The sequence below is a fragment of the Aplidium turbinatum genome, chromosome 5 (assembly GCF_918807975.1).
Source record: "Aplidium turbinatum chromosome 5, kaAplTurb1.1, whole genome shotgun sequence".
Classification (NCBI taxonomy): domain Eukaryota; kingdom Metazoa; phylum Chordata; class Ascidiacea; order Aplousobranchia; family Polyclinidae; genus Aplidium; species Aplidium turbinatum.
In genome coordinates, this window is record NC_137476.1 from 9,701,970 (window position 1) to 9,714,406 (window position 12,437).

Consider the following 12,437-nt stretch of genomic DNA (forward strand, 5'->3'; position numbering starts at 1 on the left):
GGCCCCCCAGACCCCCCGCCGCTGGGTGTAGTCTTAAGAGAAAATGCTGTCTGGCTTCGCCCGCCGGTCTTCGAAACCCCCCCTTTCAAAATTCTTGGCTACGCTACTCTCAATGGCCCCCCCCTTGAGAAAATCCTGCGTACGCCACTGATCATACCAATGGAAATAATCATGTGTTTTGTATTGCTCATGTTTTTAAACTTTAGAATATTTCCCAAAATCTCATCACGTTCTTGAATTTTGTTATACCATAACGTTTTTTTCATGCTTGTTTTTAAGACTTGATTTTTCATGCACACTCTCTCCGTTTTCAGGTCTTTATTAATATTAAACAAAAACATCTGTATTAACAACATGATTGATTGATTGATTGAATTTTTATCCTTGGACTGGGAAAGCTTCTTGCAGAGCTTAATCCTGGCAGTTTTGCATACTTGTAGAGGCTTTGAATCACTGACGCAGGCCCGGTCACCGAGATTGACAGAGTGAAGTTTCCGATTGTTGAAGTCTTGTTGCCGGGGAACTATTCCATCCATTAGATGCCGCTGAATGGAGAGCAGTCCTTAACGTGCGTTGCTAAAGCGCACACCCCGAGAGTCGAACCAGCGCCGCTTGATCTTGAAGCTTCTTCGTTCAAGAAGTCACGAGCTAACCAATTGAGCTATCGGGGCGGACATGAATGCTTATCAGGGGTGCAACCTAATTCGTACCATAAACAATTCGTACCGTCAGTGCATATCTTGAAAAGATCACGAGAAAAAACTAAAAAAGCCGAAGTCGCTGATCGCAGTTTCCACAAACATTTTAAAAGGGTTAGGGTATCGGAGTATTGGTTAGATAAGATCGAGAGAAAAAATAGAACATTGCAGTTTCCGTTTTTCCGCAGTTTCCGCAAAAATTTCTGGTAATGATCCTAAGAGTTTACCAAAGTCGCTGATCACAGTTTCCGCAAACATTTTAAAAAGGTTGGGGGTTAGGGTTGATCTGAGTTTCCACAAACATTTTAAAATTTCTGGAAATGATCCTAAGAATTTGTGTTTGTTTGAGAAAAATTTTAAAATGTTTGGGGAAACTGCGATCAGCGACTTCGGCTTTTTTACAGTACGAATTCGTAATGAACAATTCGTACTGACAGTACGAATTGTTCATGGTATGAATTAGGTTGCATCCGCTTATCAGGGGTGCAACGTAGTTCGTACCCTGAACAGTTCGTACCCTGAAAAGATTGAGAAAAAAAATTACAAAAAGCCGAAGTCGCTGATCGCAGTTTAATAGCACAAAGCCGAACTCGCTGATCGGAGTTTCCGCTAACAAACTCGAGGGCTAGGGTTAGAGCATAGATTACTCTATGGTTACTGGTTAGGGTAAAGGTTACCGGAAACTGCGGAAAAATGTTTGCGGAAACTGCGATCAGCGTGGGTTAGGGTTAGAGCATAGATTACTCTATGGTTAAGGTAAAGGTTAGCGGAAACTGCGGAAAAATGTTTGCGGAAACTGCGATCAGCGAGGGTTAGGGTTAGAGAGCATAGTTTACTCGATTGTTAGAGTTAAGGTAAGCGGAAACTGTGGTAAGCGGAAACTGCAGAAAAATGTTTGCGGAAACTGCGGTCAGCGAGGGTTAGGGTTAGAGCATAGATTACTCTATTGTTAGAGACTTAGAGTTAGGGTTAGCGGAAACTGCGATCAGCGAAGGTTAGGGTTAGGGCATTAATTAGTCTATGCTTTCTATGGTTAAGGTTAGCGGAAACTGCGATCAGCGACTTCGGCTTTGTGCTATCTTTCTCTCGATCTTTTCAGGGGGAAAATTTTAAAATGTTTGCGAAAACTGCGATCAGCGACTTCCGCTTTTTTTTAATTTTTTCTCTCGGTTTTTTTCAGGGTACAAACTGAGGGTACGAACTGTTCAGGGTATGAACTACGGTAAGTTGCATCCGCTTATCAGTATGTCAAAATCCAAATATAGCAGAGACACATTTTGACAGTGCCACACTGATGGACCTCCGTGAATGAAAATAGATTTCAGCGGCACCCCCCCAAAAATTAGAGGCTGGATCCATCTCTGAGTGGCATAGCTAGTATCTTAGTAGGCTAGTTACGTAGTTAGTATCGTAGTAGTATCTTTTTCGTCCTGGACGCGTTAATGACGAAAAATAAAATGATTGATTGATCATTGAAAAGATGCTAAAGTCATAGAAAGGATCAGGCACTAAGGCACTTCCTCTATGGGGGATGACAAATCTAAAACCTTTTAATGATTGATTGATGCATTTTCTTCTTTTAGGGTTCAGCGATAGGTGCAATGATTATGGGTTAGAGTTGGGGCTATTGGGTCTGTAATAATAATTCAAAAATGTTGTCAAATTAATCCCTAACAGTAATCCTCACCTTTAAATTGTGCGCGACACGACCACACTTTCCTTTTTCAAGTAGAACACTAGAAAGTAGATTAGTAGAAAGAAACCAGAAAGCTAAAACAGAAACCAGAAGAACCACATGGCAGTGTTGCCAGACTCCAATTTGTTCACTACACCATTTCAACTTTCAAATTATACCATTTCACCAAGAACAGGGGTCACCAACTAGCGGCCCACGGGCAGCATTCGGCCGCCACGCTGTTGTGTGCGGCCCACGGAAGGTATCAGCGCACAAGATGTCAACATTGATTTATTGAAAAAAGCTGAATCCTCTGTAATATTCGACTATGTAGAATCAATTGAGTCAATTGGCTGCAACTTTTTAATAACCAAGGCAACAAGATTCTGTGGAAATTCTAAACCTTCTTTATTAGACCATCTGTATACCAACACCGATGTTAATGAACAGCTGCATGGTATAAGTTTGCATGATATATCTGATCAGCTTCCCATATTTTTATGTGTAAAACAAAAATCTATTAGAACAGAACCGCTGATTAAATTGACTCGAAATTTAAAGAATTTCAATCTGAAAGAATTTTTAACTGATTTGGCTGCTACCCTAAGCATTACAAATCCTGACAATAGCAATGCAAATGATTTAATGCGTACATTTATTTTACAGTTTCAAGAAACACTTGAAAAACATGCAACATTAAAAAAAATGTCTAGATGTGAGATAAAACTTTCAAAAAAAGCATGGATAACAAAAGGTTTATACAAATCTATACAAACAAAAAACAAAATATTTAGACGTTGGATAAGAACCAAAAATGATACAATTTTGGTGAAGAGGTCACTTTCTTCAACCACAGACATATACAACCAAGCAACCACACGGCATTTAACATAATCCATTAAAATTGAACATAAACTAGGCTACTATAAAAGGCATAAACAATAAACTAGCCTATAAAAGGCCGAAAACGTTTGAAGCTTATATGTAGATTTTGGTCAATTTTAATGGAATATGTTAAATGCCGTGTGTTGCTTAGTTGTATATGTCTGTGAACCAAAAATGAATCAGCAAAAATGAAATACAAAGCATACAACAACAAGTTAACTCACTTAAAAAAGCTCTTAAAGAATCAATACTTCAGAACAAGATTTGAAGAAAACAAAAATGACACAAAAAAACATAGAAAATAATTAACGACATAATATGTGGCCTCGACAAATCTCAGTGCAACAAAATTCCACCCACTATGTTTGTGGAGAATAAACCCTATGCTACAAGCTAAAATGCTTTTGTCAATCTATTGAATATATACTTTACAAATATAAGGTATTGAAATATGGCAGCTTCTATCCCACAACAAACGATCTCTTATCAAAACTTTCTTTCGAATTCAAATTTTTGTTTGTTTGGTTTTGAAGACATAAGTTAGGATGAGGTATCTGATGTAATAAGGAACTTAAAACTAAACAGAGCTGCAGGAATTTTTTAAATTTCATCTAAATTTATTAAAATGGCTAATGTAGCTGTCACTTCTATCCTAACAATGTTGTTAAACATATGCATTGCTACAGAAATATTTCCAGATGTTCTTAAAATATCGCAAATAGTTCCTATTCCAAAAGTGAACTCCCTTAAATTTATAAAAGATTTGCGCCCCATATCACTGTTACCAACATTCTCTAAAAATTTTGAAAAAATTATTCACAAAAAATGATGAAGTTCAGCTTTGACAAATATAATTTACTGACGACGTCACAACATGGTTTCCGCGAAAACAAGTCTGGTTGTAACCACAATATATGAAGAATTACTATCAAATTTTGATGACGGTAAATTTAAATGCTCGATTTTTTAGACCTTTGCAAGGCATTTGACACAGTTGATCATAACATACTTTTGAAAAAGCTTTTTCACTACGTACGGTTTTAGAGGAAAAATCCATAATATATTAACTTCGTATTTAACAAACAGCCGTATTTTTGCCGATGACACAAACTTTCAAATGAATGACCACTGCTTGGCATCTCTTCAAAGTAGAGCCAGTTGTGAAATAGACAAAATTGATGTTTGGATGAAGTCTAATAAGCTATCTATAAATTATTCTGAAACTTGTTACAATATATGTTGATCTGCTATAACCAAAAGATCCCACAAAATTTTAGTTTACACGGAAATGAATTAGAAAGAAAAAATTGTAGGCTATAAAATATTTAGGAGTAGCCTACTAGGCCTATACTAGATGAAAAACTAAATTCGAAGCAACATGTAAATAATTTACGTAAAAAGCTAGCAAAGGTTTGTGGTATTGCATACAGGCTTCGATACTGTGCTCCATTAACTGTATTAAAAATTGTGTAGGCTACTTTGCTCTTTTTCAATCTAAGGTTCAATATTCCATTTTGAACTGGGAGAGGTCTAACCAAACACTTATTTTTTCAATTCAAGTAGGCTTACTTCAAAATAAATTTATTCGTTCATGCTTATTTTTACCAAAAACAACCCATGAGCTCTATCGTGCTTTTAATGTTTTAAAGATTGAAGATTTAATTAAACTTGAATATGGAAAATTTATGTTTAAAATTGTGCATGATATGTTGCCAAAATTGTATGATACTTACTTCACCAATTTAGATAATATCCATAGTTATTAGTTACAACACTCGCCATCACAAAAAATGTTCGTTGTTATTACCGCCTGTTAAATCAAATAAGTTAGTGGGAAAAAGATGTTATGTTTTACTGGTGTGAAGTTATGGAGTGACATTTCAAATGAGCTGAAAGAAAATACATATAAGTTGGATAACAAAAGGTTTATACAAATCTATACAAACAAAAAACAAAATGTTTAGACGTTGGATAAGAACCAAAAATAATACAATTTTGGTGAAGAGGTCACTTTCTTCAACCACAGACATATACAACCAAGCAACCACACGGCATTTAACCCTAATCCATTCATAGCATAGCTAATTAATGTCTTCATAGCTAAGTAAGTTACAAGTGTTTTCTGCTTGGTCAATATGGTAATTAATTCATACCGTATTTGCTTTAATGTTGATATTTCTTTGTTTTTTGTTGTTTTTTTCTGTATTGGTGTTCATATGTCCGTTTTGTTTTTTTAGTGTGATTATTTGTTTTTGTTTGTTTTTTTTTTTGTTTTTTTTTTATTACTGTGTTACCTGCAACAGGCTAGGGTGGCAGCTGACATAGATGACCTTACAGGTCTTTCGTTGCCATCCTGTTGTGCTGATAAACACTCAATTTGTATGTATTTTTTGTTTGTTTATCACCAGCAAAACAATAAACTGAACAAGTATAATCAAAAATACTTTTCTTGTGAAGTTAATCAGCATGAAGGCAAAAAATACTTTTCGGGAAGCATATTTTTGCTTTGCATACAATTCCATCGACCGACAAATCATATTGTAGTTCTAGGTAGGGGTCCTTTAAAGCTATTTTAATGCGATGTCCAGCCACACTGTCCCAATGGTTGATTAAAACATTTGTTTTCGAGTTTCGAAAATGTCTGTGAGCATAGGGTTGCTTATTTTAAGTTTGTAAACGTCCTGTAAACACTAAAGTATGCGTTTCAACGTTATTGGGTTTCACGAGCAGTGTTCCTTTATACAAGTTTTTGTTGGCAAAATAGGTCGGTATGCCAACTCAATTTATAATAAATTGGAAAAATATTATATAGCCTATAAATTTAAAGACTTTTTCTGGTATTGTGAAAATATTTAGCTTTGTACTGCAAAATGTTGTTAATCAACAATTCTTGCCATGCTGATAAGCACCGCAAGTGACATTTCTCTAATAATCAAGGAAAGACGGTTTTATAGACTCTCACCAAAAGGATGAAAAACCAACTCATTGCTTTTTTAGAGGAAATACTGTTCATGAGTTAGGCTACGATAGAAACGTTTTTTCGATGATAGGCTATCCACAAGCGTTTGTTTCATTGTGTCTGGCTTCTTTTTCCTTGTTATTGGAGCCTATTTTTGGCTGATATGTTTGCACTTTGCAGGTTACTATTGTTGTCTGTATTGCAATGTGTCAAACATTTCCATGTTTACTGAAATTGTTAATGGCAAGATATCTTTTGTGAAGTGAAGTGACAACACCACTCTTGCATGGCGATGAATATTCTGAGGAAACCTAACTGCCTCGCTATAAGTGCGCAAAACAAGAGACCTCGTTTATTAGGCATTGTTAAAGAAGTCAAAAGTGTTGTTAAAGGAGCTTGGCCTGACGTTGTTCGACTAATTTTGTTGCTCAGGTATTCCAAGATAAATATTAACAACATGTAACGCTGGATACTGGGTACGAAATACGTTCTTTTCTAGCATAAGAGTCGACCTACCTAAAATTTTATTAGTGCGGCCCGCCACACCACTCCTAAGTGCTAAAGTGGCCCGCATGCAAAAAAGATTGGTGACCCCTGACCTAGAATTACACCAACGCTCTAAATTTTCTCCTAAAATTACAGAAGTGTTAGCAAAGTAATGGGAATAACGAAAATTTACATAGAAAAAAACGAAAATTACACAGTTACATGTACAACACAGCCAATACAGTATGATAGTTTGGTGGAAAAGCTAGAAGGTAAAAATAAAAACAGTTTTCAAAGAAAATAACATCAATTGTTCTTCCAATAAAAGCAGTGCAAGTGTGCAACAACCAAAAAATCATTATCTAGGACCCTAACTTTTTGAATTTTACGAAATTTTGCTGACAAATCGTTTTATAAATGCAATTCAAAAATAAACATACTTCATTACCATACCACAAAGTAGCAAATATTTTTTAAATTATACCAAATCTTTGATGGTGTATAAGAAATCTTTTTTTACATCAAGCCATTCTGAATGGTTAGCGTGGAAGCTACACCGTTATGGTTAGCGAATCGCAACTGCTCGCTGTACTAGTGAGTGCTCAGCCTTGTGCTGATAGCCGGGAAGAACGCCTTTTTCTTCACAATGTCCTCTGCCCTGGCGCCTGCTGGTTTTGTTGGCTCTTTTCTTTCGGCAAAAATAAGAGTTAAACTGACTGGTAAAGCGGTGGTCGAATGCCGGATCGTTGAAGGCAAAAACAGTGACCGTCGTTGCGAAAACCCACCTCAAGAAATTGAGGAGAGATTTCGACGCGACATGACCGCTCCTGAAGCTGGGAGTTGCTCGCAGATACCCGAGTGGATGAACCACCGTTACGAGCATGATAATGTAAACCTCTTCCCCGTCGATGACGGTAAAGGTCCCATTACGGCCCGGGAGGTGGAGGCGGTCCTCCAGTCGCTTGATGTCGGTTCCGCTCCTGGTTCTGACGGATTGTCCTACGGTTTCTGGAAGACCCTGGACCCAAGAGGGGGACTCTTTGCCAGCCTTTTCGAGACCTGCCGGATCAACCGTCGTGTACCGGACCAGTGGAGAACCAGCAGGATCACACTCATATGTAAAGACCCTGAGGGTGACCTGCACGACGTCAGCAACTGGCGGCCCATCTGCCAAAACATTTATAAAATCTACGCCGCCGTATTGGACCGGCGCATGCAGCGGTGGAGGGGAATGTTATCAGCCGAGAGCAAAAGGGATTCATGCCCACAGAGGGCGTCTATGAGCATGTGTTCATGCTCGACACCATCCTCTCGGATGCACAGTCACGCAAAAGGCCTGTGGCGGTTGCGTTTCTGGACATTCGAAACGCCTTTGGCAGTGTCCGGCACGAATGCATTGCCGAGGTCCTGCGTTATTTCGACGGCCCCACAGACCTTATTGAGTGCATCTCCGACATATACGTCGACAACACCTGCACCGTCCGCTGCGGCAATGGTGAAACCGACCGTATCCCTGTGGGGCGGGAGTCCGTCAGGGCTGCCCGTTGTCTGGGCTGCTATTCAATTTGGTCATCGAGGTGCTCCTCAGGGGCGTCCGTGACAAAACGGATTGCGGCTACAACCTTCCTGCCAAAGAAGACGACATCAAAGTGCGTTGTATGGCTTATGCGGACGACATCTGTCTCGTTTCTTCCGGTCGCGAGCAGATGATCTCTTTTCTATCTGCTACTGAACCCTTCTCTTCCTGGTCCGGGCTACGGTTCAACCCACGCAAGTGTGGCACCCTTTCCTGTGGGAAAGTGTCGGCTTCCCGTCTGCGGGTCGACCCGAAACCTTTCTCCCTTGAAGGGGAGGAAATTCGAGTCATCCCCAATGGCGAGACGTAGGCTATAAATACCTCGGCGCTCGAACCGGTTACGCCTCGGACGCATCCCTAACCCAACCCTTCATCTCCACTCTGGAAAAGCACATTTCTTTATTGATGAAATCCTTTCTTACCACAAGCCAGAAACTTCTGGCACTCACTTCCATCATTCTCCCGTCCGCGTCATACCATCTGCGAGTGCGGCGCTTTAGACAGTATGAACTTCTGAAGCTTGACCGACTGGTTTTGCGGTGTTTGAAGGTGGCATGGCGTCTTCCCAAGTGGGTCTGCAGCGCGTTCTTTTACAGTAAGCCTGCATTAGGAGGTTTGGGCATCATGAACTTGTGTCGCGAAAGTGACACGCTTTCGGTAGCTCATGTTTTCAAGATGCTGACGTCTCCAGACAGCATTGTCTCTGCCATCGCTTTCGGGCAGCTTAGGCGTCATGCCTGTCTGAGGCTCGGCACTCCAAATCCCACGACTGATCACCTGGCCAGTTATCTAAATAGTGACCCCCCTCCTGACGGCGCCCGTTCTAGACCGTGCCCTACAGGCGAGAGCCTGTGGGGCCGTGTCCGGCGGCCACCCGTTGCCTGAACGTACGTTGGTCCGCCTGCCCGGATGGCGGCCTTGAGTTGGCCGCAGGGAGCTCCACAATCACCCCTCCCATAAGGAAAAAAGCGGTGCCGACCCTCCATCAACACAATGACTTGTGGTTGAGGAGACAGTGGAAATCCAAACCTGACCAGAGCAAGACGATCAGTGCCCACTGTCTGTACGGATTTTCAAATATCTGGACCCGGCGCCCGGAACTCCTGGATCACGCGGACCGAGTATTTGCGTACGTAAAGCTAGATTGAATCTAATGCCACTTAAATCAAAACCAATCCATGGCTGCCGTTACCTACCTGCCATGTGTCGTGCGTGTGGGAAAGCGGAAGAGACTCTCCCCCACATATTGAATCACTGCCCTAGCGTGATGACTGTCGTCACGGAACGACACAATTCAGTATTGAGGGAAATCGTGGGGCACGTGCCTGCCGAATGGCAACCCGGGCTTGCTATAGATAGTAGGCTACGGTTCTTTTTTCGGTTGTCTGTTTCCGGTTGTCTACTCTACTTATGACTTAAATTGTCTGTTTCCGGTTGTCTACTCTACTTATGACTTAAATTTGGTACTACCCATTACTCGAAATCGATCACTGGGTAGAGACAATTATCGTAAAGTTTCTTGCCCAGAGAAACAACAGCAAGTGCGGGTGGCTGGAGTCGAACATGCAGGCTCTCGACTGCGAGCCCAACGTGCTAACCACTCGACCACTGCTGCCGACTTCCACAGCACGTGGAAGCGGGCGGTGCCGATCTGCGCCCTGACATCGTGTTGCAACGCCCTGACGGTGTCACGGTCGTATGTGACGTCATATGTCCGTTCGACAACGGCGCGGAATCTCTTCGAAAAGCCGCCGACAGGAAACACGACAAGTACGGCGAGTTATGTGTCAACATAAAGGAAGACAGGAAGCGCCCTTGCAGGGACGTCCTGTCACTTCCGTTCGTCGTAGGCTCCCTCGGGAGCTATGCCTGACGAGCTCTCGAGCTCTGACAGCCTTGGGCGTTCCTGCTCGTGGGGTAGAAGAGGTGGCTAGAAAAGTGGCTTCCCTCTCAATCGAAGGATCCTCCCGCGTCTGGAAAGCTTGGAACGCCGGGCTCACTTGTGGAGGGGCTACGTCATAATAAAGACGACTTCAGCGATCAGAAACTTATTCCCCAATAACAGAAACGTTGCAGTAAGTATCCGAGCGCGCAAGACAGCAAACCGTTTAGACGTCATAACCTTATATCAATTGTCTTAAAATTCACCACCTTATAGCCTATCATCACCTTATGTCTATAAACCAGTGTCATCTTTTTTATAATGCTCCAGTCTCATCAAACCCAAGCATTCAAAAATGAACAAAGGAAAGGAATAAAATGTTTCATGTACATTGTGAATCGAGACTGGTTTAACAGCAATTAAGTAACTTCAATCATCACTAGATCTCTATGTATTAATCAATCAATTGTTTCGAATTATCTTACGCTGCCTTCGCCTTGTAACGCTGTTCTTGCCCGCTCGGATCAACCTCGCTCTGCTTTCAACGCATTGATCAAAACGATCCCCTGATCAACTCGATGCAGCCTCAAAATTTCCACCCCAATTTTCTACTCATTCCTGGTAATGCAGCCTATCAGTGCCTCTGGTTTCGATCGCTAGCCTCCCCGACCCAGCTGGGCGAACCTGCCTCAACGTCTGGCCAGTGCACATCCGTGCTCGCCGAATCAAAGCTTACTCTTCTCCAATGAGTATGTATTACATTCCCACCTATATTTTTTGTTTCTATTGATTAATCGAGCCTCTCCTCCACATTTTTATTTGAATTTCGTCTGCCACGAGAGCCAAATTATCCTTAAATAGTTGACTCTCTTCCTCGTGGTAGACCTCAATTTTATCTGCTCTGCCTACTGGCAGACCGGATATAAGAGTCAAGTACCTGCGCCGAGGTCGCGTGAAGGAGACGTGGGCGCCGCCCGGCGGTCAATTACTGCCGGTTCCAGCGTTCACACGCAACGGGTTGCCCGGCCCGTCGCAGGCCATCTTTCTGGGCTATGCAGAAAGAGCCTGTCTCCCTGGCCCGCTCCGCCATTCTAAATTTGCGGACGGGTCATGTAACGTTTTCGATCCACACTCTCCCTTCACAAGTATCTCGACTCCCCAGCCTGGCCCCCGCGACCTAAGCTGGTGGACTTATCCCTCCGGGTGCATCGTCACCCCTAAATCAAGCCGCTCCCCGCCGCCGCGAGGTGTGGCAGGCCGGTTTCTTAAAGTCTTCGACTTGGCTATGTTTGTTTGTGCTCTCTCGCCGTGTCAATCCTTTGTACCCGTGCGCTGTTGATGCAAATAAAACAGTTGAACATACGGTGCGTTACTGATGAACCCAGCCTCATGGGCGAAACACGTGTCTATCGCTGTCAATTCTTGCTACAAATCGGCTGCCGAGAAACAAGCTATATACATAGTGGCTCTGGTATCACAGTAGGTTACATCATTATGACACAGCATGATGCTCTTTCGTGCTATTGTTCTTTGTAGCCTAGCCTATACCGGACACTTATTATATCATTACTCGATAATGGGCTAATAGATTAGCATTGTCAAATCGCTCCGCGCCCCTGGGTTTAGAAGTTAGGGTTAGAAAGTAGTAATTGCCATGACATGGGTTCGATTACCACCCCTACCATTAGGCTACCGTAGGCTACTCTTTTTTTCTGTAACTACAAAATCTGCTCAAAACAAGAATGCCAAAAGATCCTTGGCTGAGTGACAGAAAGGTCACAATTGGACGGTAACCTCTTATAAAATGTTCTGATTGGTTCGAGGGTTTAGTGGCAATGGCTGATTTTCTTCATGTTAAAGTAGCTTCCTGTTAAAAGAGGCCCCGCTTGTCATCGCCTGGTAGCCCAACTAGCAGCAGGAGCGCCGATCTTTTGGCATAGCCCATTGCGTAGCTGTAGTGCGCTACTTTCAGAGAAGCGGTCGGCGGATGGCCACCTCATCATATGTTCATCCATTCTATGCGTGCGAGATCCAATATAGAAAATTGTAAGATGGTAGGCTACCGTATAGCGGTGCGGCTTGTCTTATGTTATACACCCGATCTACAATGAGATGATTCCACTTGAATTTTCTGCTTGTAGGCTATACCACGACCAACCTGAATGAGTGACGGTTTCATGCTGGAAAAACGCGCAATTGTCTGGGCGAAATGCACTCAATATTGTCCATCGGGTCGCGATTTTTCTCTGAGATAATAACCTTGACTTTACGAATAT

General features: G+C 42.1%; 2 protein-coding genes across 2 annotated transcripts in view; both read right to left on the bottom strand.

The window, feature by feature from the left end:
* The window catches only part of LOC145771349 (uncharacterized), a 36,712-nt gene extending 34,255 nt beyond the window's left edge, over nt 1-2,457 (bottom strand). Inside the window, exon 1 of the mRNA XM_082583102.1 lies at nt 2,386-2,457. The gene's annotated coding sequence lies outside the window, so the exon portion shown is untranslated. The remainder of the gene's footprint in view (nt 1-2,385) is intronic.
* LOC145771351 (isoamyl acetate-hydrolyzing esterase 1 homolog) overlaps nt 1-12,437 on the bottom strand; it is a 114,341-nt gene that overhangs the window by 54,114 nt on the left and 47,790 nt on the right. The gene's annotated exons all lie outside the window — the stretch shown is intronic.